The following is an 18,011-nucleotide window of genomic DNA, read 5'->3' as shown; positions in this document are numbered from 1 at the left end:
ATTTCTAGAGCTTATTTATCAATACTTCATCCCTCTATTTGTATGATCAGACAGCACCAATTAAATGCAAACTTAGTTCAGGTGGAGAGACTCTGTCTTCCTGAGAGGTTTCCTAATTCAGGTCAGTCCTTTCCCTGCACGTGATGAAATCGTGTTCCTCTCTTCGCCACGACAGCATCTAAACCCTGACACAGGTAGGAGAGGCCACAAGTTCTCAATTCACAAAAGCCTGAAGTAACCGAGATGGTCACAACACAGATCTGGAAGAGAAGCAAACACTTCAAAAAGGACAACAACAATCTGAAAGGATTTAAAAAATAAAAAAAGACTGTTTTGAGCAAGAAGACAGGTCCCAGAGAACTATAAAGTGAAAATGTTCTCCATTTGAAAGAAGAGTATTTGTTCAGGGATGTTTTGAAATTCCCATCCTCACCTTGATAGAAATTCCCCGTTGCCTTGAGAAGAGTAAGGCAGGAAAGAATTCGTTAGTCCTCTGTCAGTGTGTTTCATGTCCTAACATTTGAAAGGAAAGGGAGCCTTTTCTGACAGTGAGCTCAGTAAGACAAACATGAAGGCAAACTGACAACCTGCGTTTCTGCTGTCAGGGATGTGCGCATCAATCAACGAGACTCCATATGACATCTGTTTTCAGTGATCATGTCACTCACTATCAACATCACATTAAATCCTTGCAGTAAAAATGGGCTCTTTCCCCCATATTCACAAGCAGATGATCTCTCATTTTATCCCCAGGCCGCTCCCATTGGGAAGAGAACACAGCGCAACAGTGTCTCCTGCTGCCTACTCGCATGGTGACAAGTGTGTATGAGAGGGACCCTTCAGACAGAAAGAGAATGGCGACTTACTCTCCAGCAGGAACTTGACTTCATTTCTGTGTAGAATTCGCCTGTGTTTATTTATACTTATTTATTTATACTTAAGTCTTGCACTACTGATTTCGGACTGTGAGAATGTCACCGTCAGTGCTATCAGAAATCTATGATCAAGCCACGTCTCAGCAATCACTTGAGTTTTCACGTTTTCTCCCTCATTTCCCTGCTCATCACTCCCACACTCACGTCACAAAGAGAACACAAGACAGCTTGTGAAATTTGGAAAAGAGTTAAAACAGAAGCAGTTGACTTTTTTCAGATGCCCGAGGGGGAAAATGACTGGTGTCAGGATAGATCCTTATTTTCACAACTTTGGAGTAATAGTCAGTGGAAAATCATTCTGGATGGACGCTATTAAAACCCACCCAAATACAAACTGACTTTTTAGTATATTTCAGATCCTTGGTGGAAGAAAAATGCATGTCTGGGAGCAATCACACTAGGTGTATATCTTCCTCTGATGCAATTTTGTGCGCTCCAAGTGATAAAAAGAAGTTGTGACTTTTGACATTGTGGAATGAATTCTGGGGTACTATTTGAATCAATCAGGTTACTGCTTCCCTGAAATAAATCCAGCATGTGTATACTCTTACCATATGTCAAAAGAATGCATTTGGAAATGTCATGAATGAATACAAACACACACACACACACACACACGTAGGTTTCACTTCACAGTATTTGTCTAAATTCTGTTTTCCAAGTTTCTAGTCATTACTCTAGTTTTTAAGATCTACTTCTAGGGAAAGGATCCCCCTACCATCTTTTGTTTTGGAAAGAGTTGACAAGCAAGGTTATCTCCATTGTCGATGCTGAAATAACTGACAGGGCAGTATATTACTAATATCATCAGTGTTAGCTGAAAAGAACCCAATTAACCCTGGTTTGAAAACAACTACTGAGAGAGGGTATAAGGTGAAGTCATACTGTATTAATCCCTCGTACACCCACAGAAGGAAGCAGGCCTTTGCTCCTCTCTCTCCCTCTTTTCTGATGTGTAGCCTTTATGGTCTGTCTTGGCACATAGTCATGTCCAATCTTGACTAATTTCCTAATTGATCCAGAAGTGTATCTCTTGCCTGCATAAAGGCACTAAATGACTTAAGGGTATCTTGAACTTACTGTAGTCCCTCCAGGCCAAGGCAACTCACTGAAATGATTTGTTGAACTAGGCAACTTAATTCATTTATCCTCTCTATGCTTTAGAAAGATCAGCCATCACGCTAAGAAGCTTCTTTAAAGACAGTAGGAAGATTCAATTTGTTAATATTTATGCAGCACTTCAGAAATTCAAAGCACTAAGTATTGGAGTAGATAGTAACTTAATAAGATAATTAACCAACCATTTCTAACTTGAAACTGGGTAAGTATAGGCATGTTTCAGCTCTGAATATTTTATTCTTTCTTCCTTTTATTGGCTTAAGCATAATACCAAACATTCTGATGACTCAATTTGAGTGAAAGAAAAAGAGACATTTTTAGTTTGAATAAGAATTACCTTACCATTTAGCAGCATCGCTTTTCTCTCCATACACAGAACGTTTTTTCACTTTAACACGTCACTTTTTATGCCCTGAGAAGAAAGACTGTTGAAGGTAAATACCCATGCTAATCTCTAGTTAGGAAGGCATTTGATCACTGGATTTGCTTTGCATTTGAACCAGGAATCTCTTTAAGAAGACAACCAGCCCCACCTAGGGTGAAAAGCAACGAGTCATTTCTGTTGTATACACAGTAAAATCTTCCATTATGTGACCTATTAAGAACTATATTTACTTTCATAGTGTATACTGTCTCTGAGCTCAAACCTATTATAGGTCCCTCCAAATAAGTATCATTTAAATTCTAATCCCTGTAGATCTGTAGGCCAAAACAGTCCCCCTCCATTTTTCTAGCACTCCAGGGCCCAAACATACTATGAGAATCAAAAGAAATTTTCAAACAAAAAAATTAGAATGAAACAACAATTTAAAACCCCACTGGAGTTGAGTCACTTCTGACTCATAGTAACTCTGTGGGTCACAGGAGAACTGCCATGTACAGTGTCTGTGATGGCCAATTTTAAAGAAACAAGACTGCCTCTTCTTTCTCCCTAACAGCAGCTGGTGGGTTTAAACCTTTCAGTTAACAGATGAGTGCTTAATCCTTGTGCCACCAGGACTTCTTTGGCATACAATTAGGAACCACTGAAAATGCATAACATTTAAAATTTATTTATTGATTTTCCCCCTTCCCTCTCCCTGTGCATGAACCATTAACAATCTTCAGCTTAAATGATATTGAAGGCAAGAAAGCAGAAACAAAGGAAATAATTTCTTTAAGCCAGTAATGGGGATGGGGGAGAGACAAAAAACATTAGGAATAAAGGATTATTTTTTAAAATAGAAAGTTATCAAGACCTATTTACTTTGTTAAATAATAGATTTAATTTTATTATGACTCTAATATAACTCTTGAGTTCATTCCCTTTTTATCCAAAATACTGATTTGTTTTGGAAGAAGTAGTACAAGAAGAAATTTTCTTTCTAGATGGTTACCAGGATGAACCAGTCCATGGTAAAGGACATCATATTGATAAAATAGAGGGTTGACAAAAAGGACGAAGATCCTCAATGAGCTGGAGTGACTGAAACATTGGTCAAACTCAGCAATGATTGTCGGGATGGGCCAGTGTTTTGGTCTATTGTTCTTGGAGTTGTTATGGGTTGGAACCAATTCAAGTAGAGTTAATGACAACAAAGCTAAACACAACCCTTGGAAGAATGAAGAAGCTCATTTGTTTAAGGAATGAGTGAGAGTGTGAAGGAACAAATGGATAAATGGTCATTGTATTCTAAATAGATAGATACTGCAGTTTCTGCATAAACCTGGATCGTGGTCCTGATGGGCAGGTTACAAATATAACTGAAACCAGGATCTAGAAGGCAAATATTAAAGAATCAGAAACCAAATACCTCTAACGTGGACTCCTAGAAACAAATCTTGGAACTCATTCCAGAGGAGGTATCTGAGAGGGGATTTATTTGCACACACTAAGGGAGCCTCTAGACTGACACTGTTACTCTTTAGCGCTCTGGAGAGGTCCCTGACAGTAGAGTTTCCCAATGCAATTCGTCTTTTGATTTCCTAACTGCTAGCACCAAGGGTATTGATTATGGAAATGAGTAAGCTGAAATTGTTTACAATCTCAATCTCTTCTCCCTCTACCAAGATGCTACCAATCAACCCACTGATGTTTTCTTGATGTTGAGCTTCAATCCATATTGAAGATTGTAGTTCCTGACCTTCTGCAGCAAACGCTTCAGGCTCTTCTCATTTTTGGCAAGCAAGGTTCTGTCATCTATCTGCATAGCACAGGTTGTTAGTGAGTCTTCCTCCAATCCCGACACCACATTCCTTCTTATAAAAGTCCAGCCTCTTGCATGATCTGTTCTGCATATAGATTAAAAAGCTATGAAGACAGGCTGCATCCCTGATGTACACCTTTCCTGAGTTTGAACCATGTTTTCTGTATTTCCTTATTCTGTTCTGATGACTGCTTCCTGATCCAAATGTAGGTTTCACACGAGCACAATTTGGTATTCTGGGATTCCCATTCTTCTCAAGGTCAGCCAACAACAACAAGTTGTTGAGATCCACACAGTCCAATGTTTTTTGCATAGTCAATGAAGCACAAATAGACATTTCTCTGGTACATTATGCTTTCAGCCAAGATCCATCTGACATTGGCTATAATGTCACGACCTCTTCTAAACCCAACCTGCATTTCTGGTAATTCTCTGTTGATGTATTTTTCCAGTCATCTTTGGACAATCTTCAGCAGGCTTTTGCTTGCCTATGATATTAGTGTTATTGTTTGGTAATTTCCATATTCTGTTAGGTCACCTTTTTTGTGGAACAGGAATAAATATGGACCTTTTCCTGTCAGTTGGCCAGGTAGTTGTCTTGGCACAACCTGGTGAGCACATCCAGTGCACTGTCAACACTGAGGTGTGGGCTTCAAATTCAGTAGCTACTCTGCAGGATGGCCAATTTCCTGTCATGCGATTTACTGCCTCTGAAAACCAGGTCAGCTATGGGTTGGTTTTGACTTGATGAAACACAACAACATTGGGAGCTCTGGTAGCCTGGTGGCAAGAATCTGCACTGTAATCTCAAAGATATAGTTCAAATCCATGAGTTAATCCTAAGGAAAAGGACGGGCAATCACCCCCTGTAAGATTTACGGCCTCAAAATACTCTAGTGGGTTAGCTAGGAGTTGGTTCTGACTCAATGGCACATCCTTGCCACTATCACAAAAACAAACATGTGAGAGATGAGAAAACAGACATCCTAGATATTTGCAAGGCTCTTAGTAGATGCTTAGAGAGGTCAAAGTTGGTGAAGTTAATTATAAATAATGACTTTAAAAGAACTTTTGCTGGTGAGTTCTGATGGCCTAGTGGCTGCCCTGCAATTCCAGAGGTGTGCAGTTCAAATCCACCAGATGCTCTGCTGGAGAAGGGGGACAATCTCCTCCTGTACCTGTCAGATCCAATTTGACAGCACACACACACACACAAATAATAATACAATAAAATAATTTAATAAAAAAAGAACTTTTGCTGTTATTTCACAAACCTCATTTAGATTTATGTTGAATAATATTTATCTATAAATAGATAAATTTCCACTGTCTCCTGGCCACTTCCAACTCATGGCAACCCTCCACTGAGTTTTGTAAATCTTAATAGGAGGGGACTAGTATATTAGAACCATTGAAATGCCAGCCTTTTGGTTAGCAGTCCAATACATGCTGTATTATGGCACTACGACTCCTACTATTACAGGATTATTGTATTTATGGATAAATGGCCCCATTATTTCTCCGAAGTCTGCTTAATTTTATAATGAGAAATGGGCTGTGAATCACAGTGAGTGCGGCTATTTCCACTGTGTTGTCTGAGAAGGAATGCCTTTGGCTTTCTCACTGGGCTCAGGGTCAAGAATACCCCTAGAAGTATGTTTACTGAGGGCAGTATTGAAAATCTCAGCATATGTTACTAATTTAGGAACAAGTCTATCTATCTACACTGGCATAAAACAATTTGTTAGGCCCAGGGGCAGGATTCTAAGTGATGTACAAACAAGGCAAAAATAAGAAAACTCTTTTAAAAAGCATGTTATTAGAGTCAGAATAAAAACACCACCCTCACTAGTTTATACATAAACCACACCACTTTGTGGAATGAAAGATAAATGCTTTACTGTGTTCTGCCACTTGTGAATGATGTCATCATGGCGATTACATGGAGAAGAAACGTCCCACCTCCAGATGGTCACCATCCCCAGGCTCTGGTAGCCCAAGCATTCAGTAAATTAGTAACATTTTTTTTCTCTATTCAATTGTATCAAAACACACTGCCTTCTCTCATTGATATGGGTGGATGAGCACCTGGTTCTACTTTATTACTCTTTGGTCTTTGTTAATGTGTTTCTCTATATGATTTATTCTTTTAGTACAATGAGCACAGTTTTACCTAGATAAGCAGAAGAGACTTTCAAAGGTCTCTTTTCAGTAACTTTCTTAGGGAGAGTCAGAGAGATCTTTTTTTTTTTTTAACTCTTTATTACCAGGCAAAGACAATGGCTTTACGTTCTACCTACAGGACATTCCTGTGTGACATCAAGTTGATCCTGATTCATTGTGACCCTGTGTGAGAAAGTGTCCTGTGAGGACTGTAGTTTCATCTTGCTTGCATGCATAATCAAGACCATTGGTACCCGCAGTCAGGATATCTGGAGATGTATAGCATTGGGAAAGTCTGCTGTCAGGGACCTCTCCAAAGTTCTGAAGAGCAATGATGTCAGTTTAAATACTAAGGTGTGCCTGATTTAAATCATAGTCTTTCCAGTCACTTGCTATGTGCCCGAGAGCTGGGACAATGAATAAGGAAGACAGGAGATGTATTGATGCCTTTGAATTGTGGTATTGAAGAAGAGTGCTGAATGTCCCATGGAAGAACAAATAAATATTTCCTGGAGAAAGTGCAACCAGAGTGCCCCCTGGAAGCAAGGATAAGGAAGCTTCATCTCACATACTTTGGACATGTTGTTAGGAGAGGATACTTCTTAGATAAATCTTGGAAATGCTTGGAAAGGTGGAGGGTCTGAGAAAGAGAGGAAGACCCTCAATGAGACAGATTGATACACCGATTGCAGCAATGGGCTCAAGTGTGTTGGGGATGATAAAAATGGTGCAGGACAGGACAGGGTTCAGACCTGTTTTTCATAGGATCACTATGAGTTGTACTTGGCTCAAAAGCACCTAATAACAGTAACAACAATCTTTACAGAAGGAGCCATGGGGGCATTTAAAAAAATGTTTCACTACTGTCAAGTTAGTTCTGACTCACAGCTACCCTCTATCAGGCTTCTGACATTGTAAATCGCAATGAGAGAAGAGCGTGCATTTTTCTAGCCCAGAGCTGCAGGTAGATTTGAACCGCCAGAGATGTGCAGCCTTTGAGTTCACAGCACAGCTCACTAGACTATGCCTCCAGAGCTCCCTGGTGCTGTTATGTACCATCATTGTGGTTGTTAAGTGCCATCAAGTCAGAGCCAACCCATAGATGACCCTCCAGCAGGTTTTCAGAGGCAGTTAAGATTGCCCATTATTTTTTTTTCTTCTTTGGAGTAGCTGGTAGATTCAAACTGTGAGCCTTTGGGTTGGCAGTGCAGCTCCTTACTACTAGGCCACCATAGCTCCCTGTTTACATGAAGAACCCAAACAATAATGTGTGTGGGAAGAAAGGAGAAGATAATTACTGTTTGGTAATACTCATATACTAAATAACTACAAATGTTAAAAAAAAATAACTACAAATGTAATTGTTTCCAAATTATTATGGGATTTAAAACATTTGATATGTTTTAACACCTTCATTTCTAAAGTTAGGATTTGAGGTTACAGAAAGATCACCCAAAATATATCAGTAAATGCCTGAATGAGGGTCCTAATCCAAAACCCCCAATCCTCCCTCACTTGCCCTCTACCGTGTGGCATAATTGTGCTTAGAAGTAAGAGTGAATTTTTCAGATAATAAAGTTCCTTATGCATAACAACTGTGCTACTTCTTCAAAAGCTAGCAATCCTTAATAATTTTTATATTCCAGGTCTTGAAAGTGAGGCTAAAGTTTCATTCTGATGAAAATCAAGCTAGTTTGGCTACTTCCTAGCAGATATATAAAAAATACACATTTGTACTTTGAGACTTGCTTTATGTGTATTTTAAATACCAGGATAAAGGAAACACTTCTGATTTTTATATTAGCTAGAAAAGCAATGCATTTGCTTCAAGATGCAAAAACAAAGTAGGTGTTTAATCTGTTACACATATGAATTCTACTAGACGCTTGGCTGGTCCACATCTCATAAGTCTGATGACAGCTCTCTTGCAATTTCTAATTGAAGGAGCTTTAAGTAATTGAGCTGAAGTCGTGTTCAGTGTGTAGTACTGAAGAATCCCAGATACTGGAGAGGAATCTTACACGGCAACTAATAGAATCCAAATTCCAGTTAGCAAAGCAGCCAGCTGCAACCCACTTGTGATATGCCATATGAAAAGGAACAGACCAGCTGATACCAACGATTTGAGAAAGTAGAAATCTGCCATTTAAAATCCACACTAACTGATGAAAACCCCCCAAAATGCCACATCTCTTTAAAAAAAAAAACAACTCACAAATATATTGAAATGAATAAGAATAGGCAATTTAGGAAAAAATTATTCCACATCCTAAAAATATGCACTGCAGAGTCCATACAACTTCCTTCTTTGGAAAAAAACAAAGGGGTTTTTTTTAATTTTATTATTTTGTGTGTGTACCGTCAAATCAGATCTGACTGGTACAGGAGGAGATTGTTCCTCCTTCTCCAGCAGAGCATCTAGTGGATTTGAACCGTGCACCTCTGGGGTTGCAGTACACCTTCTTGCCACTAGGCCACCAGAGCTTGCCAAAAAAAACAAAGCTGTTTTAAAAGTATTAATTAGAATACCGTTGGTTCCATTTCCTTTTTTTAAAGGGTATAAAACTTCAGTAAATATACTTATTATATTACTCATGGCTTGGGAACAAGATGGTATGATATTATTTTATAATAAAATATGAATCTAAACACTAAGTTTCTTTCAGACAGCATGTGCATATTTGTCAATGGGGAGGGAGGAGAATCATGTTAGATATTTTCCTACTCAATTTGATTTGATCTATCCTATATCATTATTTCTGTCACCGAGACCGAAATGGAGCTGGAGAGAGAATGATCGAATTTTGCACAATCAATGACTTATTCATAGCAAATACATTTTTTAAGAGACATAAACGAAGGTTATATACCTGGATTTCACCTGATGGTATGCATAGGAATCAGATCGATTACATCTGTGGAAAGAACCGCTGGAGAAGCTCACTATCAGCTGTGAAAACTAGGCCAGGAGCTGACTGTGGAACAGACCACCAACTACTCATATGCAAATTCAAGCTGAAGCTGAGGAAAATTAAACCAAATCCAAGGCAACTAAAATATGACTTTGAGTCTATCCCACCTGAATTTCAGAACCATCTCAGGAACAGGTTTGAGGCTTTGAACACTAATGAGCGAAGGCCAGATGACTTGTGGGAGGATATCAAGGGTATCATCCAGGAAGAGTGCAAACAGTCATTGCAAAGACAGAAGAGGAAGAAAAGACCAAAATGGATGTCAGAAGAGACTCTGAAAATTGTACTGGAGTGCAGAGAAGCCAAAGCACAGGGAAGAATTCAAGATACTAAAGAGTTGAATAGAAGATTTCAAAAGGCAGCACGGGATGACAAAACAAAATATTACAATGAAATGTGCAAGGAGTTGGAGTCAGAAAATCAAAAGGGCCGAACTCGCTCAGCATATCTTAAGCTCAAGGGAATGAAGAACAAATTCAAACCTCGAGTTGCTATAATCAAGGATGCTTTCGGCAGAATGTTAAATGATCCAGGAAGTATTAAAAGAAGATGGAAGGAGTATACTGAGTCACTGTGTCGAAAGGAATTGGAAGACACAGAAGAATTTCATGAAACAACATATGAGCAAGAGCCTATGGTGATGAAAGAAGAAGTTCAGGCTGCTTTGAAGGAAATGGCAAAAAATAAGGCTCCAGGAATAGATGGTATACCAATTGACATATTTCAGTTAACAGATGTTGCCCTGGACGTGCTCACCAAGTTGTGCCAAGAAATCTGGAGAACAACCACTTGGCCAACTGACTGGAAGAGATCTATATTTGTTCCTATGCCAAAGAAAGGTGACCCAACAGAATGTGGAAACTACAGAACAATCTCACTGATTTCACATGCAAGCAAGATTTTACTGAAGATTATCCAAAAACGACTGGAACAGCACAACAACAGAGAAATACCAGAAGTCCAGGCTGGGTTTAGAAGGGGTCGTGGCACTAGAGATATTGTAGCTGATGTTAGATGGATCTTGGCTGAAAACAGGGAATACCAGAGGAATATCTATCTGTGTTTCATTGACTATGCAAAGGCATTTGACTGTGTAGATCATAACAAACTGTGGCTGACTCTGAGAAGAATAGGAACCCCAGAACACTTGATCGTTCTAATGCGAAACTTATACTTGGACCAGGAGGCAGTCGTCAGAACAGAGCAAGGGAACACTGCATGGTTCAAAAGTGGGAAGGGCGTACGCCAGGGATGCATCCTATCTCCATACCTTTTCAACCTATATGCAGAACAGTTTATCTGGGAGGCTGGGCTCTATGAGGAGAAATGTGGGGTCAAGATTGGTGGACGATTTATCAACAACCTGCGTTATGCGGATGACACAACCCTGCTTGCTGAAACTGAAGAGGACCTGAAGCGCCTGCTGCAGAGTGTCAAGAACTACAGCCTACAATATGGATTGAGGCTCAATGTCAAGAAGACAAAGATTCTCACCACTGGACCAATTGGCAGCATCAGGATGGATGGTGAAGAGATTGAGATTGTACACAGCTTTAGTTTGCTTGGCTCCATAGTCAACAGTCTTGGCACCAGCAGCCAGGAAATTAAAAGGCGCATTGCCATGGGAAAGTCTGCTGTTAGGGACCTCTCCAAAGTACTGAAGAGCAATGGTGTCTCTCTGGAGACTAAGGTGCATCTGATTCAGGCTTTGGTCTTCCCAATCACTTGTTATGCATCAGAGTTGGACAATGACCAAGGAGGATAGAAGGAGAATTGATGCCTTTGAGCTGTGGTGCTGGAGAAGAGTATTGAAAATACCATGGACTGCTAGGAAAACAAACAGATTTGTCCTGGAAAGGGTTAAACCGGGTGGCTCCTTGGAGGCAAGGATTCTGAGGCTCTAACATACTTTGGACATGTTGTGAGGAGAGACTGGTCCTTGGAGAGGGACATCATGCTTGGGAGGGTGGAGGGACAGCGCAGGAGAGGAAGGCCCTCTGTGAGGTGGATTGATTCAGTGACTGGGATAATTGGGATGGGAATGTCAGAGACAGTGCGATTGGCACAGGACAGAGCGCAGTTTAGGGCTGTTGGACATAGGGTCGCTATGAGTTGCAAGCGACTCGACGGCACATAACAACATAACAACAACATATCATTATTTACTCATGTCTCTTTTCTTTTTGTAGTTATGAGAAATTGAAACAGTATTTTTTTAACTTTTTTTAGAATTTGTTTTATTCTTTTGTGTGTGTGTACCATCAAATCGAATCTGACTGGTATAGGAGGAGATTGTCCCTCCTTTTCCAACAGAGCATCTGGTGGATTCCAACTGCACACCTATGGAATTGCAGCGCAGGTTCTTGCCAGTAGGCTACCAGAGCTCCCTGAACACAGAATTTTTAAAAATTATTCATTTTGAACCATTTCATGGATAGCTCTTTGCCTCCCACATGAAAAAACCTTTATTATAATTTACATAAAATATAATTTTTTAAAAAAATAGCTTCAAATCATTAGAAATAAAAACACAAAGAAAGGTTAAGATTCATGGTCTCTATTTTGTTCCAAAAGTATGCACGACAAGCTTCTTTAAAATACTGATCGTCACCTCGTTGCTTTAGATTTCAAGATTTTTCCATTTTCAATTCTTCTCTTTTCTGAAGACTGGAGCCACTCGTCTGCCACAATGCCAAGGGCAGTGACTGTTCTTTTCTTTAAACACCACCCTGGATTCAGTACCACCATCAGCTACTGTCGTTGACACATACTCATCAATCTGTGCTTGGAAGTGCCAAAGCTGCTTCTTCAGGTAACTCTATTTCTTACTGAATTTCTTGCCGTTGCCCATATGGCTTTAATCTTTTACCAGCTTTGGCTTTTCCTTACTTTGGACCTGGTGGATCCTTTTATTGTAGATTTTTTTTTCAGTGATGTTAATTTAGTTCCTTCTTCACTGGTCTTATTTCCCCCCTCCTGTTTCTGTATTATAGTTAAATGTAGAATCATCTTCACTTAAACCTTCCACCCAAACAGTTTTCACAGTCTTATTTAAGTTTCCTTCAAATCTTTCAGGTTTTTTCCCACATTGAGATGCTCCTGTGATGAGATCATAATAGTAATGGTAACCCTTGGGGGTTCTGCCTTCCCATCTGCCCTTGGGAAGACCTTTTTTTCTTTTTCTTCTTTTCTTTGGCTGATTTGATGTAGAGGTGAGTGGGGTGGCCCTGGCTACTGGTGACACACTTGGGTCTGAAATGTTGGACTCTAAGCCAAGGCTTTTCAACTACTCTTGGTGTGTTTTCCATTCCAGCAAACTCCTTCAATGTTTTTTCTTCTTTTTTTTTTTCTCTGTCCAGGCTTTTCTGTTTAATCTCCCTGATCTTTTTTTGCCATATTTTCCTTATAAGTCTTTCCTCTTTCATGAAAGTAAATTCTAGGTCTATTATCTGCTATCCAGCACTGGCAATAAGTGCAGAATTTCTTTGGCTGTGACTTCTGGTAGTCTGCCATGACTCTGCCACCGGCCCCCGCAGGGTCTGTCTCTGACTCAGCCCTCTATGTTAGGTGGGCAGAGGCCAAGGTGAGGCCTACCCACGCCTCAGATCCTGGATGAGTGAATAGCTCTTGATCAGGTATTTTTAAAAAGCTTTTTTTTTTTTTTTTTTAGTGAAAATTTGTATGTATGTATGTATGTATGTATGTATGTATGTATGTGTAGAGTGAAAATTTACAAATCATATTGATTGTTCATTTAATCACTCATGTACATTTTGTTTTAGAACACTGTAATTGCAGTAGTATTTGATCATTCATACTCATATTTATAACATAATGACAATAAATTTGTATAATTCATTAATTACAATATCCAATCAATTGTGTACTGACTTTCCCTTCACCAAGTCTACTTACTGATTTTTATTCCCCCCTTTCTCCCCTTTCTGATAACAATCCAGAATTATGTCTGTCTATAAACTTTTCCTTAATATTTTGTAATACTGTTCTTTTTTTAAATTTTATTTTAATGAAAGTTTACAGAAACTTTGGATTTCCTTTTATTCATTGTTGCACTTTTCTCCTTGCCCACCCCACCCCCTAATTTGCTTTTCTTTTTGAAAAGTAAAAGAAAAAATCTTTCCTTCTTATTCAATCCCTCACCCCAAGTCCACTCCACTATGCTACCTTCATTCTGGACTCCTGTCATAACAATAATATCTAATCATATATGGCCTTTAAACAGTTTTCTCCCTCATCTGTTTCAATGCAGAATACATTATTTATCCCCTCTTTCTCAGTCTTCCCCCAACCCCTATGTCAGTCCTCTTTTATAACAGTAGCATTATGCCGTATTTGTCTTTTTGTGATTGAGATATTTCAGTCAGCATAATGTCCTCCAGGGTCACCCATTTTGTGAAATATTTCACAAGTTCCTTGTTTTTCAATGCAGAATAGTGTAGTACTGTTCTTAATGACAGTTCTTTCATTACTTACTTAGTTGGTAAGCAGAAGGTCTTCTAGAATCATCGATGTTACACAATGTTTAATGCCACACTCTTTTGTGGTCCTGCTGATTTCTTTTTCCATCTAATTTTCTGTGCTAATTTTGTTTATTACTTTTCTTATCATTTCCTTCATTGCTGTTTTTGCATTTTCAAAATCTGTATCACTTTCTTTTATTTTGATGAGAAATTTAACTAATTTTCTTGGAGTTTACTCTTAATACTGAATTCTTACCAGTCTAAAATGGTTCCCTTTATCTAGAAACCTTCTTCACTGCCTCTCAGTTCTGTAGCTTCATTTCTTATTCCCTCTTTTTAATGTATGGTCACCTTTATCTACTGACTTCCCCCTCTTGTTTCCTACCTTTAGTCTCCTAAGCTTATTATACTTTGTGCATTTCTGTATCTGAGTCAGTTTCTGAATGGCATCCTGTATAATTTTGGAATATTACCTGTTGTTGGCTTTCTGTCCAAAGAACTCCCTTCAGGATTTTTTATCCTTCAAGTTTTTTTTTTATATAGTTGGTATAAACTTTCACAAATCTCTCAGTTTCTGTTTATTTGGAAATGTCCTAATTTTACTATTATATTTGAGGGACAATTTTTCTGGATATATCATTCTTTGTTTGCAAATTTTCTTTTTATTTCTTTTTTTTAAAAAAATTTCATATGTTTGTCTGTCCATTGGTTTCTTGGCTGTACAGTTTCTGCTGAGAAACAGCAGGGTTTGGGTTTTTTTTCTTATTATTATTTTTTTTAATTTGTGTATGTACCGTCGAATCAGATCTGACTGGTGCTGAAAGGGATTGCCCCTCCTTATCCAGCAGAGCTTCTGGTGGATCCAAACCATGAGCCTTTGGGATTGCAATACAGCTTCTTCCCACTAGGCCATGAGAGCTTAGCTGGGGGTTTTCCTTCATTGCACACTAATTGTGATAGTCATTTTGCAAACATTAAGCTAGAAGCCAGAGATGATACGTCAAACTACCTACATAAGGCAGACTTTTCTCCAAGAACATCATCAAGGAAGCCAAGTTAACACTGCAATGAAACAAGTGAAGGAAAGAACTATTTAAAAGAAATATATGACTAGGCATTACCTGCATAATAACAGTCCAGAATAAGAGAGGCATAGCAAAGTGCTCTGGGGGAGAGGGTGGAAATTATGCAACAATGGATGATTTTTTTTTTAAGTGAACTAGAAGAGGGGTACGGAAGAAAATGTGCAACAATGAATAAATGAAAATCCAACTTTTCTGCCAACTTTTGTTAAAAGTACAATTTTTTTTAAAAAAGAAAAAAGCATATAGTAGTTAAAAATAAATAAATAAAAGTGACCACTGAATTTGGCACCATTGAAAGCATCCTGTCATGTTCTCATCTCAGACACAGTTGAGATGAGAATATTGCAACTGTTAAGAAAGGCAAAGGCTCCTCTAGGACTGATGGAGTCTGGTAGCAAGCTCCAAACTCAAGTTGCATTTTTACTTGGACAGGGTACAGATGCCATATTTACTAAATGGAAATGTTCTTTCAAGTCTTTCTGCCCAAATCAGATTCACTATCAAGTGGAATAGGATCTCCCCGTAGAGAAAGCTTGGTGCACTGTTGATCTCTGGAGTTAAAAATCATAGACTGTAACACCACCATGATACATCTTCAAGGATATGAACATGTACGGCCAAGCACAATCAATAAGAGTGCATCTAAATTCCAAAATCAATCTCCATAATAGTCTATGTGTTTTCTACTGCCAAAGGGGCCCTTTAGAGTAGTGAGAGAAGATCTTCACCCTGAAACCCACAGCGTCCCTTTTCAGCAGGAAGTAGCTAAGAGAATACGCCGTCCCGTTTTCCTTATGAATCAGGGTGAAGTCTCTCTCAGGGAGGAGTGATAGGGAATGGCAAAGGACACACCGACAAAGAAGATTAATCAGAACTGGCTTTGACAAGCACTGTGGCATTTGGACAAGAACAAACTGGGAGGAGGGTAGAGAGAATAGTGCAACAATGAATGAATGGAAACCCAAAATCTCTGTAAATGTTTATGAAAATTAATAAAATATAATTATAGGAAAAAAAATCATAGACTGTTAGTTTGCACCGGGAAACTTATCACAGGAGGACACCTAGAGTTGAGCCTCTCTAACAACTTTCTGGGCAGTGAAGTCACAACGTGGGAAGTCAGAACTGCCACTTCAAGGGCAGTTAAGAATGCAGAAACTGTTCAATATTATAGTATGCAGATGAGTTAAAGACCCTCAACAGGAAATACTGACCCCTACTATGAAGAAGGTAAAAAGAAGGTAAAGCTGCCAGAAAGCTGAGCCCCTGGTGAGAAGATAAGCTATGAAAAGAATTAGAGTGATAGGAGTGTTGTTGTTGATTGTCTTTGAGTCAAGCACAACTCATAGTGACCTATGAACAAAAGTCCTGAAGCCTTTCTATAACTCTCGATATTTATCAATGTTCATAGCATTTCCAGACACATGTTTAGTAAGTGGATGCCACTCCTGCGGGATCTAAAAAAGAAAAAGAAAAAAGGTACCAACTCAGCATATGCTAATGGGCTGCTTCCAGTTCAGTGTATAGTTAGAGTGAAGTAAAAAGAAATTGGGTCTTGGTGTCAGGTAGGCGATGGAATACATCTTAACTTGTATTAGGTTGGCTAACCAGAGTTTCATTAAGAGATCTTGAACTTTGGTTTTAAGGGATGATTCAGAAGGAAGTTAGGTTGCAGTAGCTTGAAGGGTCAGAAATGAAAAGATAGGATTGGTGAAGAGAAGAGTGAATTAGACAATCCTTTCAAGAGGTTTGTGTGTGAACGAAAAGAGAGTATCTGAAAACATTAATTAGTGGATAAACAAAGATATATTCTTCTTAAGATAAAAGAACCTTGAACAAGTTCAGTTGTAGAAAGAACTGTTAAACATACAAGAAAGAAGAGGAGAATTTGAAAGACTCTAGAACAAGTCACAAGTGGAGTCCCATTAACACTTGTGGAGTAATTAATCTTAGAGAAGTGGAAAGGCATCTTTTTCATTGTAACAGGGGGCAAAGAGGAAGAGATATGTTCAAAGAGCAGGTAGGTTTTCTGGGTTTGGTGGAATAAAAGCAAAGGAGTTCATTTCTGTGATACACACACATTCCCACCCCTAATCCCCAGTAATTAGAAGACTCATCAGAGTAAAGAGCAGGCAAGAAAGTGAAACAGTTTTCATAAAGCAAGCTGTTTTAAATAGTTGTACATGTTGTTATTTTGTTATGTGCCATCAGATTGCCTGGTTGTACATAGGGAGGAAAAACTGATGAGTAAAGAAAGACTGTTTCTCTCTCCTCTTTTCTTTCCTTGCCATCTAGAGGGAACCCATTCATAACCAACACTCCAGGGGGTTCTGAGGCAGTAAATAGCACCGGAGGAGACTGTCCTTTTCCACCCCGACACCACACACACACACACACACACACCCCACCAGGAAGGAGACACAGTAGGATAGAAATGCAATGCTGAGGTCCTTGTGGAGGTAGGAAAGCACTGAGCTAGCTGTATCCTGGGTTGAACAGAAGTGTAATTAAAAGAGAACATTCCTGTTAATCAAACTGAGGAGTTCTTGTGTATCTTCATTCAGAACTGACTCTTAGCTGACACTCCAGTGGGTTTTCAAGAGGCAGTAAATTTTACAGGAAAGGAATGCTCATCTTTTTACCATGGTGCAGTTGGTGGATTTGAACCTCATGCCTTCAGATTAGCAGCACAACTCTCTACCACTAGGTCCCAAGATCTCAAACTGGAGAGAGAGGGGAAACAAAAACTATGTTGAAAGAATAGAATATATTAATTGTGGTGTATTGTGAAAGTTAATAAACTAGGGTCACACATAGAGCCATGAAATCTTAAACATTTAATATTGAATGAAAGAGATAGAGTGCAAAGGTAAGCTTATGGTACGATTCCATTCATAGAAATTTCAAAAACGAAACTATACATTTATAGCAACACACACACATATATGTAGTCAAATATAAGGAAGAGCAAGGGAGCTATTGCCGTACAAATCAGGACCATGGGAAAAGGAGGGGAAATGCGGCCAGGAAGGAATGAGAGTCTCACAGGGCTCTTGGGATGCCTGACAAT

At 39.0% G+C, this 18,011-nt stretch overlaps 1 pseudogene; it reads right to left on the bottom strand.

Moving 5' to 3' along the window:
• Positions 1-12,337: 12,337 nt before the first annotated feature.
• Positions 12,338-12,888, bottom strand: LOC102873197 (annotated as a pseudogene).
• Positions 12,889-18,011: the final 5,123 nt, after the last annotated feature.

The sequence above is a fragment of the Elephantulus edwardii genome, unplaced genomic scaffold, assembly GCF_000299155.1.
Source record: "Elephantulus edwardii isolate Elephantulus edwardi_28Jun2011 unplaced genomic scaffold, EleEdw1.0 scaffold00257, whole genome shotgun sequence".
Taxonomy (NCBI): domain Eukaryota; kingdom Metazoa; phylum Chordata; class Mammalia; order Macroscelidea; family Macroscelididae; genus Elephantulus; species Elephantulus edwardii.
The sequence above is the reverse complement of the archived record's forward strand: the minus strand, read 5'-3'. Positions and strand labels throughout refer to the sequence as shown.